This window comes from Taeniopygia guttata, chromosome 4 (genome assembly GCF_048771995.1).
Source record: "Taeniopygia guttata chromosome 4, bTaeGut7.mat, whole genome shotgun sequence".
NCBI lineage: Eukaryota > Metazoa > Chordata > Aves > Passeriformes > Estrildidae > Taeniopygia > Taeniopygia guttata.
In genome coordinates this window covers 32,864,128-32,881,448 of record NC_133028.1, presented here as the reverse complement: position 1 = coordinate 32,881,448, position 17,321 = coordinate 32,864,128, and the positions used below count along the sequence as shown (strand labels likewise).

Sequence of the window (17,321 nt, the reverse complement as noted above, 5' to 3'; positions counted from 1 at the left end):
TACTGTACCTTTTTTCTCCTTCCCTTTTTGGCAGATGTTAAAATGTGAACTTTATTGGAATGTGAGAGAGATAAGAGTGAAACAAGGTTTTCAGATACTTTTGTTAGAGACAAGAGCCACTATTTATTCCATATATTCATTTAATTTACCTAAGCTCCATCTTTATATGTGAAATACTCCCAACTTCCTGATTATTAAAATCGAAAATCATTTTATAGTTTACTCCAGAACACTGTAAGCTTGCAGTGCCTATGAAAAATACTATCTGAAAATAGCTCTTTGTGTATATTCTAAGTGCCATTATGTTTGTTTTTCTTTAAAAAATAATCATTATCTTTTCCATATGTTTTATGTTTATTACTGTTAAATGCATTGGCTTTGCAAAACTATAGCAGTGGGGTTTATAGTACATTTGCTGTTTTATACATCAACAAAATTGCAATTGAAAATTCATGTCAGCTGTGCTGAAGTTAGGTGGACCTTTCTCTTAAAGTCTCAGAATACATGATCTGTTTTCCACAGTGACAGAAAGGAAGGAACATTTTCACGTGTGACCTGAAGGAATCATATGTGCAAGTAAATGAGGTACAATGAACATGGATCTCCGAGATTTTTACATTTAGTATTCAACATGCAATCAACACTTCCATATGGTTCAGAGAAATAAAATTGCATTTTACAAGTGTAGTAACATGTCGGTCCAGCAGTAGCTGTAATAAATATTTTATTGCAGATAATCTGCATCTCATTTAGAGTTTAGGAAAGATACACAGTGTATGACCATATCATATATCACAATGCAAAGAGGAAAATAATAATGAAGGAAAAAAATTATCATCTATCATATCCTGTCTTGATTTTTTAATCTACTGAGATATTCTGTAATGATCATTAAAGAATAACAAAATAAAAATATTTGACCAAAATCTTCATAATCTGTTCTGATTGCAGGCTCCTGGCTCATTAGAGATCCACTCACATGGAAAGCTGAAGGTAAGATCAAACATACTATAGCCTCAAGCTCTGGTGGGACTTATGTAATGCATTGGTGTTTTAAAGTGCACACCATTGTCTAATGATGGAAGTATATACAGGTTTCTACTGACTTGTCCCCTTACAGTTTATGCTGCTGTATCTAGTTTATTGTTGCTGCAATAACAATGTACACCAAAACTAGTAGTAGGGAGAAATTCACAGAGCAAAACTTTAAGAGATATGAATACCTTGTTCAAGAAGGAATATCCACAATGATAAATTCTGTGCCTTGTTACCAGACTCATCAAGAATAGAACATAATTGACTAAATTAAAGACGTCTCAGAATAACTTATTAAATCTCTTGTGAGCATTCTCAAGTTTCCACAAGAAACTACAGCTGCCTATGTGTGCCATATTGTGATGCTTTTTGATGATACCCCTCTTTAGGTTAATAATTTGAAAGTGTAATTTTTAGCCATGATGTCAACTCAGCTGAAATCACTTAAGGTCCCAGAACTCTGAAATGCTGTCCACTCAAAAATGTTTATGTGACAGCAGTTTGGCTGTGAACAAACCTTAATCTGTCTGATCAGTATATACCTAGCAACTGCACTGTATTGAGCAAGTACACGAAGTTTGGGTTTTCTTCCTTTGGTTTTAGCTCAGTGATTTTTCTCAATGGTAACCAAAGTCAAGTAATTTATAGCTTGTGAACCTCACAAAAAGGGTTCATTTACAACCATATTCTGCATCTTGTGACACCAAATGGAGTGTGTGTTCTTCTATATGCCTACAAAAGATTTTAGAACAGTGATCAGAAATGTGTTCTGCTCATTAATGTTTTTACAGTAGCTTCCTTAAAAGAGCTACAGTTTCCTAGAGCAAGTCATTCAGAATTCAACTACACTCTTCAAGTTTAATAGGTTCAGCTCTTTGAGTTCCCCTACCTCCTCCTGATTGATGGTTTGTTTCTTCTTTTAATACAAAATTCAGTAAAATTTCCCACAGTGAAAAGGGTCTTTTAATTATAAAACATCAGCGTGTGGGAATGATTCAATTTACACATCAGAAAAGCTCAGTTACTTGACCATAATTTATTTTTTGTGCTGATCATTTACAGACCACAGATTCTTCTTCCTCTGGCCCCCTCCCCTTCTCACTTTCTTTCATTCTATGGAAAAGAATAAAAAACTCAATACCCTGTAAAGGGCTTTAGATATTGTATCACTTAGTCATCAGAACTAGAAGCTTCATTATCACACTTTTTTCTACCAGCTTTTATCCCTTTCTCATTTCCTAGTTAAGTTGTCACATTTAATTTAAGTGTGTTCTGTAATTGCTGAGTAATACAATTTTTTCTTGTATCTGACAAAAGGATGGCATAAGTAAGAAGGGGTATGGTATCTCACTCATGAAACTGAGATAAGAGATATTGCCAAGAAAAGATATTTGCAGTTCTAATGTTGCATATTAAACAGCCGACCAGCTCTTTTTTTTTGTTTTTTTTTGGGTTTTTTTGTTTTTAAATTATTAACTAATTAATATTGAACTTAAGGTCTGGAAGGGATGTAAAATTTTCATGTTTCCCTGTACTTCCTCTATGTGGTATTAGTCATCCTTATGGTTTTATTGTCAGAGTGTAGCTTAAAACTTGCATTGGTAGGTAAAAGAGCATTTATCAGCAAAGCTTTGTAGGTTCTAAATGTGATTTTTTTCTAGCTAAATCAGTAAAGTTAATCTTACTTTGTGCTTATTATGGCCATTAGAGAAATAAGCAGTAAAAATGTCCAAAATACTATTTATACAAATATTTTTAAATATACTTACAGATATGTTCTTAAATTTGTTTTGGTCTGAATCAAATATGATTTGTGACCATGTATTATTAGATTCAATTATGCTCATTTCAGAATGAAAAGTACATGTAGAGAAATACACGTATGCACCATTTGTTCTAGGTTGTATATGTAATTCTGGTTCAGTTGAATACTTAAGAGTATTTATTGGCTGGCTATTTGTTACTGTAGGCATATGATCACAGTATCTACACTACTGAAATACATTGCTTTCATTGTTTGCTTTTTTTAGTATTTAATTTAGTCTGTCTGGGTGTGGCAGGCTGGTCAGAGAGCAAGAAAACCAGATAAGTTTTCTCAGGATCAACTTGTGAGACTTTAGGGAGTTGCAGAGAAACAAGGATAGATTGCTATTATAAACAACCTACAGGTGGTATTTTCCTACTCTGTTTTCCTGTTGTTCTCAAATATTGTTTGATAAGAAAGAGGTTTTTGTTAATTATCCAGTCAGGTGAAATGTACTGACTTATGACCAATCTGGTCGGTCTGTATCAGAACAGTCAGAATAAAAGAGAATTTTGTAGTAAAGAGAGATGCTGTGCAAAACAGCCTTCTGGTGAGTCTGTGTTGTTTCTTACTCAACAGCAACAAGCCTGTTTTCCACTTTGGAAGGAATGTATGAAGGGTACTCTATTAAAATATGTGAAACTTGGGAGCAGCAGTCTAATTCTTCTAATTCTTCTTCTAATTCTTCTTCTAATTCTTTTCAGATATTTGAAGGTGTAATAATTGAATAAATAAAGGATATTTCCTTTACCCTGGAATTAGTTCTTAAACTAAAACAGTCAGCACAAATGTGTGTTTTGTAATGTTCCTATGTGAGATAAACTAAAAGACTATTTTCATAATATCTGTCTCTGCTGCTGTTTGGAATTGCTTTTATGTAGAAGCATAAATGAATCTTTGGCTTAGACCTGCAAGCCAAAACAAACCATGTTTTAGTATAGTGGACCAATGTAAGATGTTCTTTTCCATTGTCCACAGGTTAAAGGAATCCAGTTTGATTTTTAAAATCTAAATTTCCCCTACTGCAGCTTTTTCTAATTCACCTGTAACTTCCTGTATCCTGCTCAGTAAAAGGAATAATCTTGACCACATGAGAAAAGCAATATAGGCATGCATCTTAACACTAAATAAACTCAGTTTTTATTTCCAGAAGATAATTTTTAAAAAAATTATGATCCCCAAGGTAATACCAGGCCATTGTATCTTCCATCTGACTGTCATACCCGCTGAGTGAATGCTCGCATACAAGACCTCACAAATACTTATGCAGAAGACGGATTGTACTTCTCTTACACAAAGCTAGCATCAGCTATATACATCTATGCTGTGATTTATTCCATTCTTTTTTTGTTGTTGTTTGTTTGAATACAGTTGAACTCTTTTTTATTTCTACATCAGTAGACCTGAAGCCATGAATAGGTAATGGCTTCAAATGACTTCCAAGGCTGGCACACTATTAAAACATCTTGTTTCCTGAATGATGTGACCAACCCCTCAGTACTCCTGCTGTTGGTGCAGAGCTGTCCTGTGATGATGCACCTGGTTCTTCTTGGGGTTCTTTTGATACCCCCCATAATGGCTTCAAGGTCTGTTTCATTAACCAAGTAAGGCCCATAGCATTATTCCCAGTAAGTCTGTGTTTCTTCAGTTGTCGGCAGATCCCAATAGTGTAACTCCTCAGCAGAAACCTCAGCTGTAGGGAGTTAAAAAATGTCCTGCAATTTTTAATGTTTAAATCCCCGTTCTTCCAGACCTCTCTTATGAGCATTTACTATGGTAAATAGTAAGCTAAAATCAATAATTCCATACAGTACATTACTTCCAATGAAAGTCTTTGCTCACTGTTTTTATCATTACTTTTTTGTGATAATTTATTTTCAGCTTCTCCTTTGGCTTAAGTACTAGCATTTTGTATTGTATTCAGGACAGTCAAATGGTGTTGTAAGCTGTGTTAAAGGATGCATTTTTAGTAGAGATTTTGATATTTAATAGATGTTCTAATGATAAAGTTTTATGACAGAAGTTATTATTGACACAGCCTTTCTTGCTTTATTTTCCTTTCATAACAATGACATGAGTGTTGATTGTTTGTTAAGATTGCAACGTTCTCACCCCAATACAAAGAACTTATGGTTTCCACTGTGTTGTATAAATTTTTGGACATCTATGGATTTTTTCCTTTAGTAGGTAAGGATTACAGGGACTTACTCTCTCCTGTTGTAACTTAACTCTGTCTTTGCACTAAATATTACAGCATCCCAGATCTGTGCCTACGGTAGTGTTACATCAGCACAATCCAGGATTCTCAGTACTGTCTTTTAGGACCTTCTACTGTTTGGCAAAACTTGATTTTAGTTCTGTGGCTTCCTGACATTAATAGAGATGTTATTCAGTCTAGGATCAGAGAGTAAGTATCCCAGGTGCTAAAATCTAGAAAAAGAAAATACTGTTATTGCCCTTCTGAAAAAATTGATACTAACTGGATAGTAGAATAGTAATAGTATTGTTATAATTTCTATGTAAAAAATTCTGCATTTTTTTCAGGAAAAATGTTTACGGTTGAATAGAACTTTGGGTTTGTCAAATATTATTAATGCAGTTGAACTACTTAGGGCATGGGTGTTTTGAGTAGTGTACAAAAAGAACAATTATTTTCAAGCCAATGAATTATTGTTTCAAAAAAGCATTTTGTTATTTTCCTTCAAGAGATTAAAATCTTTATTGTGGTCTGTATATGGTTCTTTGAACAAATTTATAAGGCTAATTTGTGATAGATTTTGTACTGTGATTTTTTAGTATTTAGTCTATTGAAACCATCTAACTTGAATAGCCCAAGGGAGCTAAGTCAGGAAGCATAAAAATCAAGAAAACCTGAAGTTGGTACTTCAAGGTGAACCAGAAGCTACTAGGATTGAATTTTTGTTGAAAGAACAGAGTATTTTTCTTGAAAGAATAAAGGACTTTATTTTTTCCTGTAGCATTCTGCTTCTGTCTTAATAAATTTTGATTTCTGTATGTTTTGTGTAAAATACAAAACAACATTTGAATTTTTGATTTTTCAATGTAGTTTAATAATCTCTGTAGGAAAGAGTAGAGTTTTCTGAAAGGGAAATTTGACCTGCAGATCAACTCTGAAGAAGCTTGAGCCATATTCTTCATTTAACAGGGAAGGACATTTTCATGCATGCTACACTTCTGAGTTGACGGCAAACTGGTCTCAGGTTCAGATACCGACAAGAGGTTTTGCGCTGGCCGAGTGTGCTTGAGGCTACTGCATAAATTATGTTGTTCACAAAAATTCATTTTAACATTATAGCAAGGCAAGCAGAAAGGTGAGCAGAAGCTTTATGGATGTCAGTAAGGTGGTGATTGATCAAGGAGAGATCATCTGAATGATACAAGTCAATGAACCAGGTAAAACTTCCTAGAAATTAAGGGAAATGGTTGGTTGTATTGAGACTCCCCAATAATTCTTCAGCAGTATATGAATTAAGTACCAAAATCCAGATGTGCAAAACTCTATGTTAAAATTGTAATACACTTGATATTAGCTGTTTCAGACACTACAAAACAGCATATAATATATGCTAATTTATTAATTTGTTAGGAACCAGTCACATGGGTTATGCTTTTTTATATAAAATTAGGGATCTTCAACGGAGTCCTACTGAGTTTTGGGAAAGTGCCCAAAAATTGCAACTCCAGCACATGTGAAGCTCAGTGTGACTGCACAGTTCTATTACAATTTGGGGTTTTTTAAGTGGAACTTGATACATAGGATTTCACACCCCAATTGTCAGAAACAATGTTAACTATGCTGCTTTTTAAAAAAATAAATAAATAAAGTGAAGAATTGTATTTCCCTCCTCTGCTAAATGTACAGTTGATGAAAGTAGTTATGAATTTAGTGGCTGAGGCTGAACCTGCTGTAAGAGACAATTCAAGCTACCTTCCACAAATATCTAAAAATAGGATAACTGTGCCTGAGTACAGAAGCTCCAGGTGTGATTTTGGAGACTTTGCAAGTATTTCTGTTACTGAATACATATCTGCCATGTGGAAAAAAAAGGTCTAATCTCAGCTGTAAATGCTGAGAATTACATGCCACTTCCCTCCAAGCAATAAATGCTCTTTTGTCTATCTAGATTTTGTTATATGTTTTGCACAATAATTCCTAACAGTGCGGTATATCATTAAAATATCAAAATCCAGTAAGTCAGCTGGCAATAAATGGAAAAATAGAGATCCATAGCAAAGATTAGTCATATCTAAAAGTGGTTTATGGGTCCTAGTGGGATTCCTCCTTTTTTAACAACAAAGTGTAGAGTGAAAGAATATGCACAGCTTACTTTGTCTTCCTATTTCTTTTGATCTGAAAGAACAATCAGATAAGGCTGATTTCTGAAGACAGTTCAGAATGAACAGATCTCAGTTGCCCCCAGTGATAACCATCATTGTCAACAGGAGGCATTCCAGGTACTGACACTAGAGCCTTAAATGTTCAGATACTGAACATTTTGTCTTTTATTTTAAAAACTACTGCTGGGAACTCTCTTTATAGTATGCAATGGATGATGAGTATTTAGAAGAAGAATGAACCCTGAAGGAGAATAAAGCTCAAACCTCAGAGACCATCACTGAACACCAGAAGGACAGAATAATTTAAGGTTACGGTGGGGAATTTCATGCACACAGAAAACGTGAAGCTGTGAAAAATAGAATTATAGAACACAGGAGTTACCGTCTACAAAAAGAAAATTAAAATTATTTAAAGACCCTGGCCCTAATGGACTTTTGTCCAGGTTAGTGAACATTCTGTCAGAGTTCAGCAACACCAAGTGCTTTTTCATAGGGAAGGCTCAGAACTGCGATATTTTGCAATTATGATAATCAAAGTTGAGGAGTCTGGATTACACCAGTATGCAGAAATACTAATAGGAGCCTTCTGTAAGCCATATCATTTACAAGTGCTATCAGTCCATCTACATGTAATCTTCAGCTCTCAATCTTTGAAGAAAATATTGATTTTTGACAGGGTGTGACAGCTTGGTTTTACATGATTCAGGTACGTTGTAGAAGGCTCACTTAGCAAGGCACAATGCCAGGCAGTTGCTATGAAAACTGGATGTTTACAAATGTACAATTTATATTTTTCTAGTGTAAGGGTAATAGCACCACACCTGCTGTGCAATGCTGCTGATTTTTTTTAATTAGTAGTTAACTATCTTTGTGATTGTCTAAGTTAGTATTGATAGCTTAACCAAACCTCAGAAATATAAAAATATAGTATTATCATTAATCAATGATAACTAACTTTAAATGAGCAAGTGCTAATGAATTAATGGTCAGAGGAGTTTTTTATGTGCTTTTCACTGCTACTCCAAAATACTTGTGAAGTATTTTGCACTATTTCTCTTTTAAATAATTTGCTCTGCCTACTAAACCTGGATACTGAATCTAAACACACAATTCTAATCAGAATTGGTTGCTGTCCCCTCAATGGTGCCGTTGTTGCTTTCGTGGGTTTTGGATAAAGGCCTTTGTTTTTACGCTCATAACTTGAGAAGAGCTTAATTTCGGAGAGTTTCCAAATAGTAGCTCTACTAACATATATGTCCCCATGGCAGAGAAGAGAAATATGTATTTATATAGATTGAGTCAAACCATACTGTTATTTTTGAGCATGTGAGCAACATTTCTTTTGTTTAAATCTAAAGAAGTCTTAAAATTATATAATTCTTACTCATACCTGGCCAGATTGAGTAGAAGGTAGTGAATCTTGTAGTCCAGTAGAATTTACCAGTGTTGATAGACCAGATTCAGGTACTGATGAGTTGATGACTGTGAGTTGTTATTATGAATGTCTGTGAGTAATAAAGATAAATCAAAACATATATTTGAAAGTCACAGTCATTGACAAGTAGAATTAAAGGTCCCTTCTCTTCTTCCTCCCTCCAATACCTGGGTTTGTTCCTTCATCCTTACGCAAGTTGCTACTTGTGTGAGAAGTGCATGGCTTTTATGGCACATTCAGTGTGTCTCCTGGGGTTGGCTCTACCTGTAGCCGCTCTTGAGGCCACACTGCCCAGTTTCCTAAGCACACAGGAAGGCCTGTTTTTATCCCAGGTCTCCTTTGTTGGTAAGTTACTGCCAGTTCTGACCTGCGAGAAAAATGCAGTTCTGTAGCTCTCACATATATCCCTCAAAGTCGATGTCAGTCTTTCTGCAGGTAGATCAGAGCAAGTCAAGTTAGGAAGCACCAAATTACTTTTGGGAATCCCATGTGTGTCTCTCTGGCATTCATTTTTTCTATCACTCAGCAGTGATATCTGTCAGGTAATGCTCCAGGAACACAGGTGTAAACAAAGAGTTGTGTGCAATGGGAGTGTAATTGTGCGGCACACTGCACAAAAATGGTTGCAATGATGGCAGGTATGGAATATGATTTCTCATTTATGTATCTCAAAACCATTTTTTCAAATGTAATGTACCAGGTGAAAGAGTAAAATGAAGAATCGCTTTGGCTTGTTGTGTTTTACAGAACAGTTTCTAAATAGATGTGTGTGAAGGCAATTGAAAACACTGTGTAGAAAACATGTTGGGAATACTTGTACACTTTAAGATGGGTTCTAAGTTATATAGAATTCGATTTGTGATGGTGAACACATTTCAAAGAGAAGCACCTGAACTGTAAACCTGAAGAGACTGTTCTCTTTAAATAAGCATAATTCAAATTTAAGCCAGCTGGGACTTTAAGAATTTTGACAAGATTTGTGTTTATTGAGGAGATAAGCTTGACCATTATGCTGGTATTCTCTACTGTTAGCAGACATGCACCATTAGGTAACTGGAGATTGAAACTGCACTGTGGGCTTATATAAAACTAGAGAGCATCTTGCACTTAAAATATGTAGAGCAAAAGCCTGCTACTAAAACACATCCATATTTTCCCCCACCCAAAATGCCAAAGCTCTTTTCATGTAGTGAGTTTTTATCAATGACACTGATCTGAAAGCCCACCTTGCTGATATTTTTTCACAACTTCAAAGCCTGTCTATTGCTTTAATTTTTATGTTAAATTATGAAGTATTGACATATTCTGTAGCCCTTTTATGACAGGGCAATATGAAAACCTTTCTTCCCATGCCTACCAAAGAAATCATTGGGGTTAAATGACAGGGGTGTACCAGTGATTTTCCTGTCACAGAGAACTGTAAATTGCAGCCTGTCTCCAGGATAGTGTTTAGACACATTCTGAGATTAATGGTTTTGCATAGACACTTTGGACTTCAAATGATTTTGAGATAAGCTCCATCAAGAAGATTCTTCCAGTTAGAACTCAACTGAAAGTGCTTTGCATTTCAGCTATGTTTATATGTAACTTTGTTGGTGCAGGACAGAATCTGATGTAAAACTGAAATGGTGTCTCATATGTTCCAGACTACATAAAAATTTTCACCTCCAGCTTAAACTCTTTGTGACAGATTTCTTTTCTTATGGTAGTTCTTAACACTTTCAGATAACAGCACTGAGACATCTTATTTACTTGAATGAGCAATTTATATCTTTTCTCTTAAAGGATCTCAGCTAGGAAGGAAGGTCTGTATTCTAAATTTAGGGAAGAGGAAACTAAGGTGTATTAATCTCCTGGGAAATCCATTTGAGCATGTGATAATTCATTCACTTTTCAGAATCTGAATTAGTAATTGATATGTGTTCTGCAGCAAATGAGATATTACAATTCAGGAACTCTAACTTTAGACAAAGGTAATAAAAAAGTTTCTTTTTTGTTTAATGGGGAAATGAGAAAATGTTTGTCAGAAAAATGTAATGAAAGTAGGCATTCCTTTTTTGTGTGTATTCTGTAGTCTCCTGATTTAGGAAAAAAAAACCAAAACCACCCTTTATTATTTTTAATTGGTTTTCAGCTCTTCTAATAGGCACTAAAGGTGGTTTTCAGTAGAATAGTATAAAGTCAGATGCCACAGCAGTGGTGAAACCATGGCAGAACAAGCATTATGGACTAAGTATTTCTGTCTTAAGTATCCTAAAGTTCCTCTTTGCTACTTCTCCCCCTGCACTAAGAAAGACAATCCCCTATTACTTATGCAGGCTTTTTAAAAGATATATTGTATTATTGACCAGATATACACCACCAAACTGACAGTGTGACCTCGGGTAAGAATTTTCCTGTTGGATGGCACCCTGTATCTGCCTTGTTTACCTTAGGATCAGTGCAGTTGCATAACACCAGGTTTCTGAGTCATATCATGGTATTTGAGGAGAATTAGAAGGTCATTTCAGGAAAAAAAAAATGTAAAAGCTCTTCTTTGCAAAATGGTATGCATATTTTTTCAAACATTTATACAAATGTCTTCATGGTTTTTTCATTTCAGTGTTTAAGTTTTTACATATAATATCTGTGATTCTTATTTAAAATATGTGCTATTGAAACATTGATTAAGATATACAGAGGACCGAGATGAAAACAGATGGATTTGAATAGCAGGTTGGAAGTTTATTAATTTAATATACCAAATATTAGATTGGGTCAGTGCAGGAAGTTACAGGACTCCTTCCATAACATTTCGCAGTAGATGCATAGTGTCTTCTGACAGCCTGCCAGTGATTTGGATGCTCTTTCTCCCCTGTGTCAAGTAAATAACATAGAACCCGGTCACTACAGGTAACAAAGGCCTCATATTGCTAAAGGACCAGTATCCAGTAGGAGAATACATGAAAATTCCCATGTATGGGAGCAATTGGAATTTTTTTTGTAGTGGGCATAGGCCCCAGCCTCCTAGTGACTGATTAGCAGCCATACTCTTTAAAAGCCATTAAAAAAAAATTAAATCCCTTTGTAAGACAACTAGATCCAAACCACACCAAACTGAAATGAATTTGGATGTGACAACTGGATAGAGCTACAAGGCTCAGAGGCAGAGCTCCTGTAGCAGCATTATAGTTCAGAGTTTATGTAGCAACTAGAAGTGAGGGGCTTCTGAAGCCCTAGGGTGAAGCTTAGATGATGAATGCAGGAAATGAATGTGTAACCTCTATTTTCCTTTGTCAGAGAGGAGAAGCCATCTTTCAGGAGAAGTCAGTGTTGTGTTACTCCGTAACATGCGTGATTTTCTCCTTTAGAGACTGAGTTGCTCACATAATGAGGTAACATGCAATTGCCTTCACTTGCTGAAAACTGGATAGGCAAGTGAGTATTTCAGTTAAAAAAAAACAACTCAGAACTCCAACATAACATATTAGTGTCAAAATAATTCAACTGTAATAATAAACTTGTATGTTTTAATGCAGCCATGGAATGTATTTACACTTTTATCATTTTTAACAACCAGAGCTGAAGATCACAAAAATTATAAAGCACTAATAAGTGTATGTAAAAAAATCCTATTCTGAATGTTGATTAGTGCATGCCCCTTGCTAATGTCAGCAGTTATTTTTAGTGGAGAGCATTTGTAAGATCTGGCAGAGAACTCTTGAAATGCCAGGAGGGTAAGAGGAAACACAGCGGAAGCCAAATACATAAGATAAATATGTTAGAGGATTTTAATAGTAAATCCATCATTTTTTAAAAGACAAGATGCAGCTGTCTCAAAACTGACATGGTAGATCATAGTTCCCCTCCCATGTCATAGGTATTGCGCAGACATGACATAATTACTTCAATTTTAGAAAGAAGCTTGATATCCTTATAAAAGAGCTTGTTCTCCCTTTCCCATCGTGTTTACAAACAGGTGATTGCTAAGCAGCATATTTCACTCTACTTTTAAGAAGTGTGTGTTACACTTATGTAATTCTTTCTGACATAAAGATAATCAAGATTTGCCTCAAAATACTTAAGGTTTATATTCTGTCTTACATACCAAAAAATGTACCCATTCAAACTCTCCTGGAAACTGTAAAGGGAAGGGCAGTTCTTTTATATCATTTTTCCAGAGCTCAGGAACATTTTCTCATTTTATTTGATACAGCAATACCTGCATACTTGCCATGTATACTTTATTAATAATATTTTCCCACTGAAATATGGGTCAGATTTGTATGCAGCAGTATTTCAAGCATATTTTTTGTCTCAAGAGGATTCTTATTTTCTGTGCTGTTTCTAATAACTGATTATATATTTCTATTTGCATAAAGCCAGGAAAGTAGCCGAGTTGATAGTGCAAAACTTGATGCCTCTTAAGATTAAATAATTTAGCTTTTCAGTAGTGCAGGAATAGCATTTTCTCTTTGATAAACATTGCGCTCACAGATTTCATGTCATCCAAGCTCATTTTCACTTACACGTTATGCAGAGTTTTTTGTTTGCTGGATGGGTGTTTTCTAAAAGTCTCCTACCTAGTTCCCATTGTAAAGTGAGTCCTGTGTCCTCTACATTTAATCAGTTTTGGTGTCTTTGCATCAGAACTCTGTCCTCAGAAATTACTCTGAGTCCCTACAATCATTAAGCTCTCTTTAGGTAGACTCCAGGCATCAGGGTCACCAGGAATAGAAGCCTCCAAATACCCTCCTAGTATCCTTTTCACACTGGCCATTGAAAAACTTCAGGAACTCTACTATTTTAAAGATGTTACATGCTTCATTGGTTTACAGAAAAGGTAATTTTCATCCTTTGAAAGTAGATCAGGTTATGGAAAATTACACTCAGAGTTGAAGAATGGACCATCTAGGTAAACAAATGACATATTAATGGCCAAAAAGACCAACTCTAAGTCCTCTTCAATTACAGTGCATGTTCTGAGAATTAAAATATAGGATTTATTGATAGTCCAATTTGTTTCTGCTTAAAATAGAAATGACAGGACCATGGTGGAAAATGGAAAAGAATAGCTTACGTTTATGAATGCAGCCAGCAATTTTAAATGTGATGCATTTTTATTGTTTTAAAGCAATTTTTAGAGTAATTTTTTAACTTCCCTTAAAAATATACAGCAATTAAAAATTTTGCTTGCTGCCAAAACCTAGAGGATTTGAATAAAAAATAAATAGATAAGTAAGGTCAGTAAAAAAGCTTAAATAACACTATCAAATTTTAGCAGATCTAAAATTTGACCTAATATAATTTAAAACATCTATTTTTATATATGCTCTGAGCCTGATAATCCTGCCAAAATTAAAATTCCAATGCAAATAAAAATTATCAACTCTGCAGCCAGATCACATTAATGCAAATTATTTTTTCTGTTTGCCAGTAAAATGCCTTTTTCTGTTACTTCCTCCTTGTGCTAAATACTTCAATACATAAATACAATATTCTGAAGCCTTTCTAAAGTCTAAATTCCATTCCATGCTGTGAATTTCTTTTAGAGATTTATTTCAAAATAGTGTTTCTTTTTTTATATATAATTACTCTGTGAAATTTCAGCTCTTAATATCTAAATGTTTGGATAAATACTTTGGGTTTAAAGCCATATGAACTAAAAAGACAGGGGGAAGACAAAACACAAGACTATTTCTTTTTGTTGCATTTTATTCATACAGAATATTATGAATTTTATTGTTGATGAAGCCAAGAATGAGAGAAGATAGATGTCAGAAGGCAGATCCTTTTGTATTGTTGTGAAAGAAAAATGTCTCACATAAAAATAAATAAGCTTGGAACTATAAAAATATTGAATATAAAAACATTTTTTGTGAGAGAATATGAATTTATATTTTTTAATGGGGAATGGATAATGGTATAAGAGTGATTGAGAAATTGCTGATGTCAAAGTACTTTTTCAAGAGAAATTACCACGAGGCAAAACTAGGGCAGGGGTCTGAAAAATTAAGAAAAAAAGAAGGCAACCTGAGTGTAGGCTCTAAGTCCAGATTGAAACCTCTTTTATAGTAGTGCTGTTATTTGAAAAGTGCTTAGCACTTAAGATTTTTCCTTTGAGGTTAGCATTTTAGAATAACAGGGTCCTAGAAACCAAGTTTGAATATAGGCACCTAAACTGGAGACTCCTATTTTTGTGATGCTTGATTAGTATCTTGATAAATAACACAGTACAAAAGAAGCTAAGACAATCTGTAGAGGAAGGATTTGTTGCAGGGGAGAGCTGTGTTCTTCATCTCAATCCATGGAGAACCCAGAACAAGAGACTTTAGAAGATTTCAAGTTGGCATTAGCAAGATCTAGTTACCAGGAAGGAAAGATAAAAGACTGTCACTTCTCAAAATTAGTTGTCTTGGAAAATAAATCAGAGGTTAATTAAGAGGACCACAAGTATTGAAATGAGGCAGAAAACCAGATCAAGATGTGCTGCAGTCTGGGGAAGCAAGACTAGAAAAATGAAGACATTTTCTGTTGGGAAAAACCCCACCAGTATGCCGAGTTATTATGAAGGCAGAATTTGTTCTCAAAAAATGCTGGTTTAACACACTACTATTTGCCTATGTATTTTGAGTGCTCTGTGGGCCATGATTGCAAAATAGAGATATTTTTGAGATACATATCTGTGATATGAATGCATAATATTATAAGGAAGTGAAAGACTTAGGCCTATGAATCTCCTCTTTTTCTGTTCCATATGGCATTCCTGATCTTTTCTTGACCAAGTAAGTAGTGAATATATCTTACAATAACTTGAATAAATTAAAAAAAAATAGAAAAGTCTTTAAAAAATTTTATACGTAAATTTGTGGAATTTGTAGTATGCCATTTTGCAGTTTAGCAGATTGGCTTTCAAGGAACTCGGCCCACACTAATCTTTGAACCCAACAGAAAAAGAGCACTGCTGTTGCAGTTGTATTGCAGCACAGTGAATTCTCGCTAACAAGCTGGATATTTTGGTTTTTTTGAGAGAGTTCAGAAACTGCTAATAGCTTGGTAACAAAAAAATACTATTATAATGTTGTATAGCTTGTCAAACAAAAGGTATGCCATATCATTTAATTTCCCAAAAGAACCAAAATTATGAGACTCTGCAATCTACTTGTCCACATCATCTACCTGCTCTTCTACTCATTGTAATCTTTATTATAACTTATACATCTGTTGATTTTGTGGAACTAGAAAAATATGCTTCAAGAAAATGTAATAGGCAGTAGTCAGGTTCCTTCTGAGATGTCAAATACCTACTTTATTATAGTGAGAAAGTGACAGTCAATTTAAACCAGAATTTATTGAGAACATTAAGAGCTGGAAGGGCTTTGGCTAATCACTGTAATGTCCTCAACAAATGGTAAATGAAAGCATGAGGAAATTGAGTTAACACAAGTTAAAAGTTCACATACTTACTGAATTATATTAAAAACCCTATAACCTAATTAAATTATCGAAAACTACTCATTTCAGTCTGTCTTGTTATTCTAGTGAATTCATATGATGATATTTTCTTAAATGTGTAACAGTTGACAGCTTCAGCATGAGTCAGATGAAAAGCCAATGAACAAGATCAAATGATTACTTACAAATCTGCAATATTCTGAGTAGTTAATGATAAAAAGAATTTTGCATTGATGCTTCTTTATATACTTCATATTTTTAACTTAAAAGATCAGTATTGTCCAAACTTTAATTTGTGGATAAAATGTATCCATTTATCCTCTGAAATTTTCTGGGGGAAATGCAAGAGAGGATAAAAGAAGAATGTAGGATTTAGTATTATTTTAATATAGTCGTGTATTTCAGGTATGCTGACTGCAAAAGCTGTATTTTAGCTGGTTTGTGTACTATCACAATGCTTGACAAAGATCCTCTAAATGCTTAGATTTTACAGTAAGATAAAAAATTAAAGATCATGTTTTCTGAGTTTTTATGATAACTTACTGGAGAAAAACCTTTCAAATCTTTTGCTTTGGCTTTAAAATAAAGGAAGAAAATTCCTTCACTAGTATAGCTGGCAAATTTTCTGCAATTCCTCTCACAGCTTCAAGTTTTATTGAAAATAATAGGCAAAAAAACTTTTTTTTATTTTTTTGTGCTTTCAGCTTATGGGCTAGGTATTTGTACTTGAAAATTATAGGCAGATCTTCGTCTATGAGAAATTTGACTCAGTAGTCAGATAACAGCATGTACATGAAGTATCATTCTCAATTCTAGCAGCACAGAGGACTGTTTCAAGAGAAAAAATTTGGGTAGTGAATAGCAGAATTTTTTTTCAATTTGTAGAGTTTTTTGCTGTATATTAGTATAGTATATATATAATATTATATATAAATATATATAGTATTGCTGGCTCTGCTTCCCCGAAATGAAGAAAATCATGGAGGATACAGCTCATCCTTTGGCTAACCACAGAGAACAGAACCACCATTTGAATACCTTTTCCTTGTAAAACTCAGGCACCCCAGAGGAGTCACCTCTGTCACCTAACACACAAGTGTGTAAGGACAGTCACTGAGGATAGCACAAGAAACAGACAGTTCTCACCTCTAGGGAAAAAAAACTAGGAGATAGTGTGCCTGTAATTAAATATCAAGGTGGTATTCCAACAACATTCAAATTGGATGTATCCTGTAGGAAATTCCACTTTTTATT

At 34.5% G+C, this 17,321-nt stretch overlaps 1 protein-coding gene across 39 annotated transcripts in view; it reads left to right on the top strand.

Moving 5' to 3' along the window:
* The window catches only part of TENM3 (teneurin transmembrane protein 3), a 1,292,556-nt gene that overhangs the window by 840,280 nt on the left and 434,955 nt on the right, over positions 1 to 17,321 (top strand). For all 39 annotated transcript variants that reach the window (XM_072927763.1, XM_072927759.1, XM_072927755.1 and 36 more), the window contains one exon: positions 952 to 993. The gene's annotated coding sequence lies outside the window, so the exon portion shown is untranslated. The remainder of the gene's footprint in view (positions 1 to 951; positions 994 to 17,321) is intronic.